General features: G+C 40.0%; 1 long non-coding RNA gene across 1 annotated transcript in view; it reads right to left on the bottom strand.

Annotated features, from left to right (window-relative positions):
* The window catches only part of LOC142032018 (uncharacterized), a 78,912-nt gene that overhangs the window by 13,295 nt on the left and 52,017 nt on the right, over window positions 1-13,600 (bottom strand). The window contains exon 2 of the long non-coding RNA XR_012650703.1: window positions 2,025-2,077. This is a non-coding gene — a long non-coding RNA (uncharacterized LOC142032018). The remainder of the gene's footprint in view (window positions 1-2,024; window positions 2,078-13,600) is intronic.

The following is a 13,600-nucleotide window of genomic DNA, read 5'->3' as shown; positions in this document are numbered from 1 at the left end:
TGAACTATCATTTGAATATTTTTTTATTTGATCCATGCACATGTTCTCATTGTGTTACTGATCCAAATATTTACAATTATAAACAAAACACCTATATATTTTCCATCAAGTCCCTTAAAAATGCTGTCTTAATGGATATATCTTCCCACATAGTCTCTCACAATAATATATATAGCAAAACCAACATAAAAATAGAGAGAAATGGCAGTAATGCAGAACAGTGCTTGACTCATGCCTCATTTTCTGTCTGCAATACTTAGAGAGCTAAATTATGAAGAAATTCTACAAAAAAACTTGGTGTCCATTCCTGGAATTGTATCCTTGAATTTGACCCTCTCTATGAACTTTTTCATAAACACTCTGTACACAAAATGTGTTGTATAAACTAGAGGATTTATTTTACTCCTGAGAAGTCAGTATTCTCCACTTAACCACTGAAGATGTTAGAAGAACCACATAAGGTCATTAGATTTGTAAGGTAAGTATCGAAGCATTAACAAAACCCCTGCCTTTCATAAATGAATAAATAAATGCTCAGCTGAATACCAGAGAAATCATTTAGAAGACACAAACAAGGAAAAAAAGAAACCAACAAAAAAAAACACAAAAAAAAACAAACAAAAAAACCCACACAAAAAAACCCACAACACAAACACCACTGCAGGAATCAAATATCTTGTTCTTAGTTATAAGAACTTTAGAATAGCATGTAGCTCCATTTTGAAATCTGATATCTAATAAAACAACTTGTAGATTAAAAAAAACACACAAAAAAGGTAAGCAGTTATTACAAATAATCTTATATCACATAAGTTCTGCATGAATCTTCAAAAGAAGTAGTGAAAGACTATTTAGGGAATAGGTGTCATCTATATTTTGTGTCTTAGAATGACTGTGGCACCTGTCTTGATCTGATAGTTGTGAAGGAACGGGGTGACACTTGTCTAAATCTACAGCACATCATGTACTCTGAGTGAACAGTAACTCTGTTCATTGTCCCTTACCATTGTCTTTCCCAAGATACTCATCTATTAGCATGTAACAATAAACACTTAGTTAATCTAAGCAAGCTTCCTTTTGGTTCACAAAGAACATTATACCAACAGTCTAGTCAAGACAAAGCTAAAATTTATCATGTTTTCACCTTTGAATTTTAATCTCTACAATAACAGAGCTGCACTGGCATAAAAAAGGAATTAGCTTTGGTTTTGAGGACTGGCACAGGCCTGTTGTGATTGCACAAACTCCATGGTAAAATGAGTCTCAGGCCATTCCACGTGAATAGCAGGGTTCAGTCTATTCTTCTTGCTTTGAAAGGACAATTCATTGAAGAGCACAGTTTGGCTAAACTTGGCTTTACTATATATGATGTCAGAACATACATTTAGAAAGTCCCCTTATGATATAAAAAGATGGCATTTATCCCCAACAAGATGAATGATGGCCCTTGTTAGCTTCATAACAATAAAAATAATAATTTAAAAATCACAAACAAGAGCATCACATTAGGGAAAAAAAAAAGTAGTAAGAAATTAATTGCAAATGCTTCAGAGATTTAGTTATAAGTAGTTTAGCTTTTCATTTAAACTTTAGTTGACCTAGCCAAAGCTCCTGAACACAATAAGAAAGGTAAGACGTATGTCTCCTGAGCTGTTTCCTCTGAAGTAATTTAGAGATAAAATGAGAAAACTGTATGGAATTCTATTACCTAAAGCAAAATATATATAGGAAACACATTCAATACATATGAAGAAAAAAAGCATCCATAATATGTGTTTGGATATTATGGTGGTAATTCCTGAGAACGACACCAAAGAAGGAATTATCAATGTAAATACAGTAGATACACACAACTCCTTTTTGATGCTGTTTAATATATATCATCAACCCTCCCGATCCACCTGCCATTTCTGAGAAAGGCACACTACTATATCAGGAATGTGAATGTTACTTAACATGAATAAGATCCCTTTTATTCTTTTGATTCCTATTACAAATAAGGTCATACTATGAGCCATACATACCTCTATCCTTACAGAAGTGCTGTTGCAGGGTCCTCCAAAATTATTCTGTAGTTCTGCCAGAGAAATCAAAGAAAGACAGTGGCTAACCTTATGTGCTCACTGTAAAGGTTTAAATTCCATAGGCTTCATAAGACTTTTCTCCAGGGATGTTTTGGAAAGAACTTTTCTCTGCTGATACCAAAACTTTTGATGTCTTCTATCATCAGCTTTCTGATAGCATTACCCATGATATTACTTTCTTAGTGAGATGGAATCTAGCCAAGAAGAGATTGAAAAAATACTTTGTTTACACACACAATTAAAGGACCCATTCTTAGCCAGGGACATTTATTTTCTTTTTACCTGTCAGTGAGTGAATTTTGGCAATGCTTCTGTGCACAAAATGGTGGCAGGCTTTCATTTAAAGTTTATTGATTTGTGAAAGCTTGTATAAACTTGTACCTTACAGAGGTGTGAAAAGTCTTTAACTGATGTAATGGTTATAGCTTGATGTTTTCTTCAGTTTTTGCTTGTAAAAGAAGTAGTGCTGACTAAAGAAATGTTCTGAACAGATGTTTGTAATGCAAGCGACATTGGTATTACTACAGTTTAAAATACAGTACATCTTTGAACCTTTTTAAGAAAGTATATTATTCAGGAGCCAGTATTTATAGACAATATTTATGTCTAACTTACAATGAGGGCATTTATAGTACTGCATGTTTCAGTATAGCTCAGTAAGTTCATAGTTCAGTAAGGCATGGATAAGCCTTCTGAATTGAATGAATTCTCTGTTTGCCTTCTAATAATTTCTTCCTAGTTAAATAAGCTGAACAAACTGTGTGAGGGAATAACAAAAAAGATAAGACTGTGTCTTCAGAAAAGGAGCTGTTACTTGCCCTAAACCAAAGACAATTTTCAGAACGAATTTTCTGGGTTTTGTTTTTGTGGTGTTTGGGGGGAGTTGTTGTTTGTTTGGGTTTTTTGCTTTTCATTATTGTGGACATTCACACAGATCTGCAAATAAACCATTTAGTTCTTCAAGGCATTATCAGAAATAAACTTTGGGGATGATTGTAGCAGCTATTTCTATTGCCACTGTCTAAACAAAAAGTGCAGTCCAGATGCACCTGAGGCACAGGTCCTTTACTTTGCTAAAAATCTATTGTGGAACAGAAGAGGAAATATGATCTAATGGCTATATAAAAGACACACTGGTTCAGAGCCATGCTCTTTTACAGCCTTTCTCTGGTGTTGCAAGGTGACTTCATCCCAGATTGAGGAAGACTTTAGTGTGGATATTCCTAACTCTCAACTGCCAAACTGTTTGAATTCACAAAGCTTATTTATGTATCTACAAACAGTAGATCACATGTTTGTGTATTTACCTAAATAAAGATGGTATTTTGGAGCATTAAAGTGAATTTAACAGTAGTCACCTTATTGAGCAGGGTAGGAAGCAGTGAGAAATGCTGAGAAGAGACTATTTGAAATCTGGTCTTTTTCCTTGCTTTGGGTACCTAATGATCGACAAAATTAAATGCCTCTGGATTCACAGCTGAGATCTAGGTGCTGTGCTATGTGTAACATGCATGTGCCAAAACCAGCCAAACCTGTCAGGAGAAGCCCGAGACCTGCTCTGAGACTGCCTTAGCACAGTGACATCCAGCTCTGACAGGATGACTGCATTCTTCACTTACAAAGTAGTAGCACACATAAACCCAAATTCATCCCTGTACAACCTCAAGAGCTTAGCCAGGAGCCTAGCCACCCTAGGCTTGCTCTGTGAACAAACAGCAGTAGTCAGTCACTTCTAAAAAGCAATTCAGATCTTCAGCAAGCTGACTGACTCTCTGGGAGAGCTTATCTCCACTTTAATAGGATATTAAGAAACTAAAATCCATACTTGTTCTTTAATGCCTGAAATTAGGTAGGATAAGTCCTCCAGGTGTCAAAAGACTTTCCTAACAAATGCTTTGGTGCAGATCTCATAAGTCACTTCCTCAGATTTAGGCAGAGTTTATTTACACAAGAGCTCTTCTGCTATCCCCTAGGCTGTCACCCCCTAAAATTTCTGTTCCCTAATCTGATACAATCTGGCAGAGGTAAGTAAAATCTGCATTGAAAATGATGCAGAGTAAGTCAGTCTCAAAACTGAACACTGGGAATCAAAACCACTTCAAATAAAGAGAAATCCAAATGAAAGAAAAAACTCCCCATATTTCTTTATTACTCAGAAATGAGAGTAGTGGAAAAAATTTTTTTGCTCTGTATGTCTTCAGTTTAGAGGGGCATCATTCTTTTTCCTAATAAACTTACTTTTGTAGGAACTTCCTTCTCAGGATTCACAACATAATAGAGAACTTAGATTGAATAAAATATTTATAGAACTCTGCTAAAATAAGTAGCACCGTTTTGCTCAGAAATCTCAGGTACCTTTCCATTCTGTTTCACTTCTGGTAAAGTTATTACAGAGGAGTAGCAGAGATGTACTGCCAGAGAGTATCAGCTCATTCCAGGGATGTGGTGGGAGCCAGTGGGAGCAGAGCTGGTGATGGGGAGCTGGACGCCTCCCAGGGCAGCCTCCTGCCTCTGAGCCAGAGAAGGGGCTCTGGGGAGGCAGGAGATCATCCAGTGGACAGTGGGTGGCGTGGGCCCTGTATCAGGACACAGCACGGCTGAGGATGGATTTTCCCACAATCTCTTCCCCTGGACTATGCTGAAGTAGTACATACTGAAAAGAGAATTGACAGGCCAATAGTGATCATCTTCACTATTCTAAAAGGATAAGCCCACTTGTTTGCTCTTTTTTTCAGCATGCTTTTTACACAGATTCAGTGCAAGCAATGCAAATAGTATCATTTTTCAGAAATTACCATAGAGGGAGGAAAACAGACAACAGGTATGTTATATGATACATATGGTTGATATGAAGTAGAAATAGGTAAGTCAAAAGTCTGAAGCTGATTAAAGACTTGACATTAGTAATTTCTAATTTTATTTTAACAGCATTAGGTTAACATCTTCCCATTTTAAGGTGGGTTAAGTCCTATAAACAAATTGATAAGAGATGTGTTTATTATCTTTAAAATAAAGTGAATAAAATGACAGATAAAATTACTTCCTCAGTTTCTTTGAGGCTTGATACAGTCCATAATACAGTGATATGGACAGTCCATAATAATAAATTCCAGGTAGTCCATAATAATAAAATCTGAGCTGTCACTATGACAAAACACTGCGAGGGCAGAGTAGGGCAACCCCTTGTGTATGTCCCTGCAACCAAGACTAGAGGCTATACAGTTGAGGATATATCAGCACACATTTCCAAGACAGAAGTAGAACTTGGAAGCCAACAAAGTGAATTACAGCTTCATTAGGATTTTTTGAAGCAGTGTATATTACATTTCCCAAACCTTCAGTACCTTGAAGCTTAATCCAAAATCCACTGAACTCAATGTAGAAACTGAAATTTATTTTGCAAGGTTTTTGGATCAGAGTCCAGGTTCCATCTATTCTTAACTCTTCATTTTAATGAATGTCTATCCATAGCTTCATAAAAGGTACCAATTGGACCTCATGCCCTAGGAGAAGCTGAAAAACTGGATGAGAAATGAAACCTTGTCATTCTTCCATGTATGTAATTTTCTAAATAGACAATGAGAAAAGTGCAATTATCTGCAGTGCATCAATCCAACAACTGCTTCTTCCACTTCCCCCAAATCAATTTGCCCATGCCTAATATCTCAATTCATAAACTTTCAAATGCACACCACAGAGAGGAAACTGGTCCTCTAATAAATATCTCCTGTAAGCCAATGGGATCAGCACGCCTCAAATTAAACCAAATACAAAAGCATTTATGATCAACTGTTTGAGAGAAAATGTTTAGAAAAACATTTGATCTTTTTTAAACAGATCACTCATCACTAATGTATTTCCAAACATAGAAAAATAAAATGTGCAACTATGTAAATATCTCTATAATCAGAGTAGTTACAGAAGAAGAGTGAAATATGCACACAGGTGGAAATGGTAATACCTCTTCCTTCAATATACTGCAATATTATATGGCTGATATTAAATTGACATCTAGCTGTTCCCCACTCCCCAATGTTCTATTACAGGTTCACCTATAACCCTTGCTGTGTATAATTTGGGGTTACTGAGATGTCATATTGTAGAGTATTTATTACTTCAACTGAACTTTTTTCTTCCCAGGCAATGATATAGAAACATAGAACCATAGAATGGTTTGGGTTGGAAGGGACCTTGAAGAACTTCTAGTTCCAACCCCCCTGCCATGGGCAGGGACACCTTCTACTAGACCAGGTTGCTCAAAACCCCATCCATCCTGGCCTTGAACACTGCCAGGGATGGGGCATCCACAGCCTCTCTGGGCAACCTCTTCCAGTGCCTCACCATACATACTCACAGTGAAGAACTTCCTTACATCTAATCTAAATCTACCCTCTATCAGTTTAAAGCCATTACCCCTCATCCTATCATTACATTCCCTCCCCATCTTTCCTGTAAGCCCCCTTTAAGTACTGGAAGGCTGCTATCCAGTCTCCCTGGAGCCTTCTCTTCTCAAGGGTGAACAACACCAAATCTCTCAGCCTGTCTTCATAGGAGAGGTGCTCCAGCCCTCTAATCATCTTCATGGCCCTTCTCTGGACTTGCTCCAACAGGTTCATGTCCTTCTTATGTTGTGGGCCCCAGAGCTGAATGCAGTACTCTGGGTGGGGTCTCATGAGAGTGGAGGGGGAGAATCACCTCCCTTGACCTGCTGGCCACGCTTCTTTTGATGCAACCCAGGATGCAATTGGCTTTCTGGGCTGCAAGCACACATTGCTGGGTCACGTTGAGCTTCTTGTCAACCAACACCCCCAAGTCCTTCTCCTCAGGGCTGCTCTCAATCCATTCTCTTCCCAGCCTGTATTTGTGCTTGGGATTGCCCAGACTCACGTGCAGGACCTTGCACTTGGCCTTGTTGAACTTCATGAGGTTTGCACAGGCCACCCTCTCAAGCCTGTCAAGGTCCCTCTGGATGGCATCCCTTCCCTCCAGTGCATCGACCGCAACACACAGCTTGGTGACATCGGCAAAATTGCTGAGGGTGCACTCAATCCCACTGTCCATGTCCCTGACAAAGATGTTAAACAGCACTAGTCCCAGTACCAATCCCTGAGGAACACCACTCGTCACTGCTCTCCACTTGGACATCGAGCCGTTGACAGCAACGCTTTGAGTGCAACCATCCCACCAATTCCTTATCCATTGAGGGGTCCACCCATCAAATCCATGTCTCTCCAATTTAGAGACAAGGCTGTTGTGCAGGACAGTGTCAAACGCTTTGCACAAGTGCAAGGAGAAGATGTCAGTCACTCTTCCCTTATCCATCAATGCTGTAACGTCATCATAGAAGGCCACCAAATTTGTCAGGCACGATTTGCCCTTAGTGAAGCCATGGTGGCTGTCACCAATCACCTCCTTATTTTCCATGCGCCTTAGCACAGTTTCCAGAGGATCTGCTCCATGGTCTTGCTGGGCACAGAGGTGAGACTGACTGGCCTATAGCTCCCTGGGCCTTCCTTTTTCCCCCTTTTTATAAATAGGGGTTATGTTTCCCCTTTTCCAGTCAGTGGGAACTTCCCTGGACTGCCACAACTTCTCAAATATGATGGATAGTCACTTAGCCACTTTGCCCACAGGTTCCCTCAGGACTCTCAGATGCACCTCATCAGGTTCCATGGACTTGTGCACTTTCAGGTTCCTTAGATGGTCTCAAACTTGATCTTCTCCTACGGTGGGTGGTTTTTCATTCTCCCAATCCCTGCCTTTGCCTTCTGCAACCTGGGCAGTATGGCTGGAGCACTGGCCAGTGAAGACTGAGGCAAAAAAGTCATTGAGTACCTCAGCCTTCTCCATGTCCTGGGTAACAAGGTCTCCCTTCCATGTGTGCCGGTGAGGGAGTTTTTGGTTATTTGGCCATGAGCTGTGAGTCCACTACGGACTGCACTTGGAACCAGCTATCTGACTCCTTCTCAGCCTTTCTGATGCTCTGCAGCCTTCTCACCACCTCCTGCAGCTCAGCCACCTGCTGCAGGAGGTCCTCCACCTGGGCACACCTTTGACAGGCAGGTCTGCTGCCTGTCCCTGCCCCAGGAGCAAGGTCTAGGCACTTTCTGCAGTCTGAGGTCTGCGCTGCAGCCTCTGCTTTCAGCAGCATATAAATAAGGCCATCATTGCTCTTTCCAGTAAGTTACATTATGGTCTCACATTTCTTTTATATATCTAGGCCATATTAAGAACTTGAATAACATAAGAGGCAAGCAAGTAAGTTTATACCATAACAGCCTACAAAGACTTACATCAGAAAATTAACAACAAAAACAAAATTATGAATTGTAATGTTGGGATAGAATGCTGCAGAACAGATTTTACCTGACAAATTAGTCCTTGGTCCAAGCTCAGATCTGATGTGTAAATAAGTTTAAAGGAGAATAAAGTGATGTAAATTACATCTTCTCTCACTCTCTCAGCCCATAAATATGCCAGCCTACCCTCTCACAACCTAACAACTAGTATGGAAATATTATCTATACCATCCCCTTTTGGTTCCTTGCCTATCACATTTATTTTGAAACACTGGAAATATAGTGAGAAAAAATGACATGGAAGCAAAATTATGCATAATTCTAGTCTAACTCTACCCTTTCTCTTGAAACTCAGCTTAATTATTTTCTTTTTTGAAACTATTACACAGTGTAAAACTTAAGCATTAACAACTGTGAAGTTTACATAATTCTCACAGTTCCCAGTCAGTGTGCAAAGAACTGGTACATTGTCATTTCAGAGTCAGGAAAATATTTCGCTGTCCATAAAGAATGTGATAAATATTATAAAGAAAGCAAATACTATTATAATATCTATGAATTACCTCTAAGTAAAACTAAGTCAATAATTCCTTCCTCCCCTCCCCATAAACTCTTTGACTTTATTACTCATCCAAAAAATATAAATACTAATTTCCAATGCAACATTCACAGCTCTGCACTTTAGTGTGTGCACACAAACATTCCCTCTTACAATTTTCTTTTGTGGGTGATTTATCAGATGTCTATACCACAAGCATTTTGCCAGTATAGACAAGTAGAACTTTATCTGACACCACCAAAAACTTTTTTGAGAGCTGCATGTTATGACCCACCCTAAGTTTCCCCCACTCCTCAGTGAAACTTCCTGTGTTGACAAAACAGCTTTTATCTGCATAGCTAAGTTAATTAGTGATTACAATTGTTCATAACCCCCAGCAAAATATACTTGAAGTCTGTATTATAGGCAACTTTCAGGGGGTTTTATCACAGCTGTAAGATTTCTTTTGTGTCCCCATGGCTCTTCAGAACTAGAGAAGAATATCAGTCTTCACCACCCCACCCCCCCCACCCCCCCCCCCCCGCGCCAAACACAGCAAAATCTTGTCAGCAATCAGTCTGGAGCCTGTGTAACTAGCAGCAGGTTAATAGGTGACTGGTCCTTAGCTGATGCTCAAACAGTAATTTGTAGCATGTGTCAAAAGTTACACAGGTATCAGCATATAAAATACCAGTTACTCTTATCTTACACCGTCTAACTTTAGAGACCATTATCTTTCCCATGTAAACCCAGTGAAGGCAGGGAAGAATTAATAAACCTTCACCTCAGTGACTTGTGCTGTTGCTTTTCTGTCAGCAAAGGCATAGCTGCAGCTCAGATCTAATAGCTAATCTGAGTTTGCAGCCTCTAGAGCCTTGAGACTTAAAGATTGCTCCTCTCCTGGCTTGTGTCCTTTAAATATGCAAGTGCATAAAATATCTCCATAAAATATGCAAGTGCAGACCAAGCTTTAGATAATAAAGGACTCCCCTCAAGTAAACCTGAAATAGCAACTATCCATATCTAAGTAGCACACAATGGATTCTAGCCCCCTGCCCTAACACCTCATTTGATCATGCTTTGATCACAACCAAAGTTCACAGGAACGTTTTCAACTCCTACAGTTGGAACAGTTGCAATAACTGTCTTTGCTCTAGGGGTAGTTCTAGAAGACTGGAAAAAAGATTTTGTTCAGTGGTGAAACCAAAATATTACTTCAGTTTGGAGTGTTTATAACAGTCCAAATAACTGTTAGGAGTTTACAAGGTACAGCTATAGGGTTTTTTTCTGTTTTTCTTTCAAAGCCTAGAAAGCAAAATATTTCATTAGAAAGTGTTAAAATGAAATATTTAAAATTTCCCAGATTCCCCTAAACACATAATGTGGTGAAACTGACTGAAGTTCACAACATGTTTCAGAGTCACTGATTGCATTTTCTGCCAAAAAAAAAATAAGGCATCAATGTTTTGGCCAAAATATTTCACTTCAGTTTATTTACAATCTTCTTCAACTCTGATGAGCTCAGCTATCAGATGATATACGTGTGGAAAACATCTTTTCCATGATGCAAGCCTCCTACACAGGTTTAGAAACTTGTTCTTAGAAATCTTATAAGTGCTATCTTTAATGCTTGAGTGCTTCTGTGACCTTCTACCTCAATCGCTAGATCAGGAATTGTTTATTTGCAAAAGTGCAGGGTATTCCAGCTAAAATTCATCCTAGTGATGCCTGCCTTTTCCTAGCTGGTTTCTAACATCCTAGTCAGTCTTGCTATGATGTGTTCTTTATCTAGCCAGTAAATCCATGACTCATTATAGTAATAATACTGTTGTTGGGGTTTTTTTAAGAATAAAAAACTACTATTAAGCTGTTCAATTATATTTAGTGTAAATATTTTCTGAAACCTCAAACCCACACATTTCACATGCAGAATCATTATGTATCATTTAAATAAGAAAATAATCAATCCAATTTTAAATTTTTGTGTCTTGAGATATGAAGTAACACAATTGACCTTTCCTTGGCTCCTTATTGACCTGACATTTAGGGACTTTTTTACCCATTTTAATTCTTGCTCACTGTCTTGGGTTTATGTGGCAAGGTTTTGGTAGCAGGGGGGCTGCAGGGCTGGTTTCTGTGAGAAGATGCCAGAAGCTGCCGCACATGTCTGACAGAGCCAGTTCCAGCCAGCTCCAAGAGGGACCCACCACTGGCCGAAGCTGACCCCATCAGCTACAGTAGTGGCACCTTCTGTGATGACATGTTTAAGAAGGCATACAAAACACTGTGCAAAGCAGCTTGGGGAGAGGAGTGAGAATGTGTGAGAAAAACAGCCCTGCAGACCCCCAGGTCAGTGAAGAAGGAGGGGGAGGAGATGGTCCAGGTGCCAGAGCAGAGATTCCCCTGCAGCCCGTGGTGAAGACCACGGTGAGGCAGGCTGTCCCCCTGCAGCCCAGGGAGGTCCACGGTAGAGCAGATCTCCACCTGCAGCCCGGGGAGGACCCCACGCTGGGGCAGGTGGCTATACCCTGAAGGAAGCTGTGACCCCATGGGAGAGACCATGTTAGAGCAGGCTCCTGACAGGACCTGTGACCCCATGAGAGAGGAGCCCACACTGGAGCAGGCTTCTGGCAGGACTTGTGGCCCTATGGGGAACCCACACAGGAGCAGTCCGTTCCTGGAGGACTGCACTCCATGGAAAGGACCAATGTTGGAACAGGTTGTGAAGAACTGCAGCCCATGGGGAGGACCCACATTAGAGAAGGTCGTGAAGGACTGTCTCGTGTGGGTGGCACCCCATGCTGGAGCAGGGGAAGAGAGTGAAGAGGAAGGAACGGCAGAGACAACGTGTGATGAACTGACCACAACCCCCACTCCCCATCCCCCTGCGCCACTTGAGGGAAGGAGGAAGAGACATCAGGAGTGAAGTTGAGCCTAGGAAGAAGGAAGGTGGTTTTAGATTTGTTCTTATTTCTCATTATCCTACTCTGATTTTGATTGGCAGTAAATTAAATTAATTTCCACAAGTTGAGTCTGTTTTGCCTGTGATGGTAATTGGTAAGCGATCTCCCTACCCTTATCTCAACCTATGACCTTTTAATTGTATTTTTCTCTCCCTGTGTTACTGATGGAGGGGGAGCAATACAGTGGCTTGTGTGGGCACCTGGCAACCAGCCAAGGTCAATCCACCACAATCACTCTCTGCCTCTCTAATCTACAAATTTGGTATTCCTTCCTATCTGGCGCTAATGCATCAAGATGAGGGAAGAGTTCAGCCCTCTTTTGGTTAGCATAGGCCACTGCTTGAGGAATTCTTTGATTCTAGTATAAATCCCAACATACTAAGGAAAGCCAAAAATTAATTACTGAATTATTTCTACTTCCTCGGTATCAGCAGTGACTACCAGGCTGCAGGAAAAAAAAAATACTGAAAGCAGCATAAACCTATGATTTTTTATTTTTTATTTGAATGATCCTGGCTATTTTGCTCAGTCATAAGTGGGGGGCAAGAGGTAGTTTAAAATATATGTTTATCAGATATCAGAGTCTCGCTGGCACCTCAGAGGATTTTTGAGGCATGTTAGCACCTTGATGTCAGTGGAGCTGAGGCAGACACTTTGGCATTCAAGGAATTAAACAGCTTGGCTCAAAATTTAAATTTTAATATGTGGAGCATTTGCAGTTATTAGGACTGGGTGCGTCAGGATGATAGTTCTGAACACAAAGTGCCTAAATTGAGTAATATCCTCTTCAGGTATGTAACGCTTCATCTACATTAGCCCTGAGATGACCTTTACTGAAAGCCACTTGAAGCTGCATGTGCTCACAATGCCCAGGTCCAGTTTATCCACACTGACCAGTACCAACCACAGACACCCACTGGTGCTATTCACCTTTGTGGCTGCCATCAAAGCTTTCTCCAGAGAAATCAGGATTGTCTCATTGTCCTGATATTGGCATCTATGCAAAACTCTTGTATTATCAATGTAAGAAAGTTTGAAAGACCCCCTCATGTCACACTAAAACAAGCATGTTTTGCCTTGGTATTCTCACTACTTCAGCCTGAACCCAGGTCATGGAAGAACCTTGAGACCAGTAGATTTTACACTAGATATTCATTAAAATATGGTTTAGGAATAGCATAAGATATTTCTTTAGGTCTCTCACCATCAGTTTAACTCCCAGGTTTACAAGTATAGAACATAATTTAAAGCACAGAAAATCTTAACTCAAGCACAGCTGAGCTTTTCCTCTATGAAGATTGAGTAAAAGACTTTTAGCATTTCAAGGAGAAAAAGCCAACACAGGAAGTAAGACTTGCCATAATAGATCAGATCACCCATCTTTTTGCTCTGTTATCTAGCTCTCTGACTGTAAAATTGTCCAGATACATTAGAAGTTTGAAAGGGAAAAAAAAAAATCCAGGCCCATTGTGCATGAATGAAAACTACCTATACTTCCTTATCTCTGTAGGCAGTTTTTGGATCCTAAAACATGAGTACAATTAATTTTTATATTTTTTTTTTTTTTAATCACCCATTTTAATGGTAGTCCAAAAGTATTGGAAAACAGGCAGAAAAATACATAAGACAGATACAAGAATAGATAGAAAGTGATTTTGATTCTATGCAATTTTTACTTTCTTTATTCTATAAACCCTTTCCTGAGATGAGAAGATG

Source organism: Buteo buteo, chromosome 6 (assembly GCF_964188355.1).
Source record: "Buteo buteo chromosome 6, bButBut1.hap1.1, whole genome shotgun sequence".
In the NCBI taxonomy this organism is placed as follows: Eukaryota; Metazoa; Chordata; class Aves; order Accipitriformes; family Accipitridae; genus Buteo; species Buteo buteo.
This window is presented reverse-complemented; position numbering and strand designations above follow the sequence as displayed.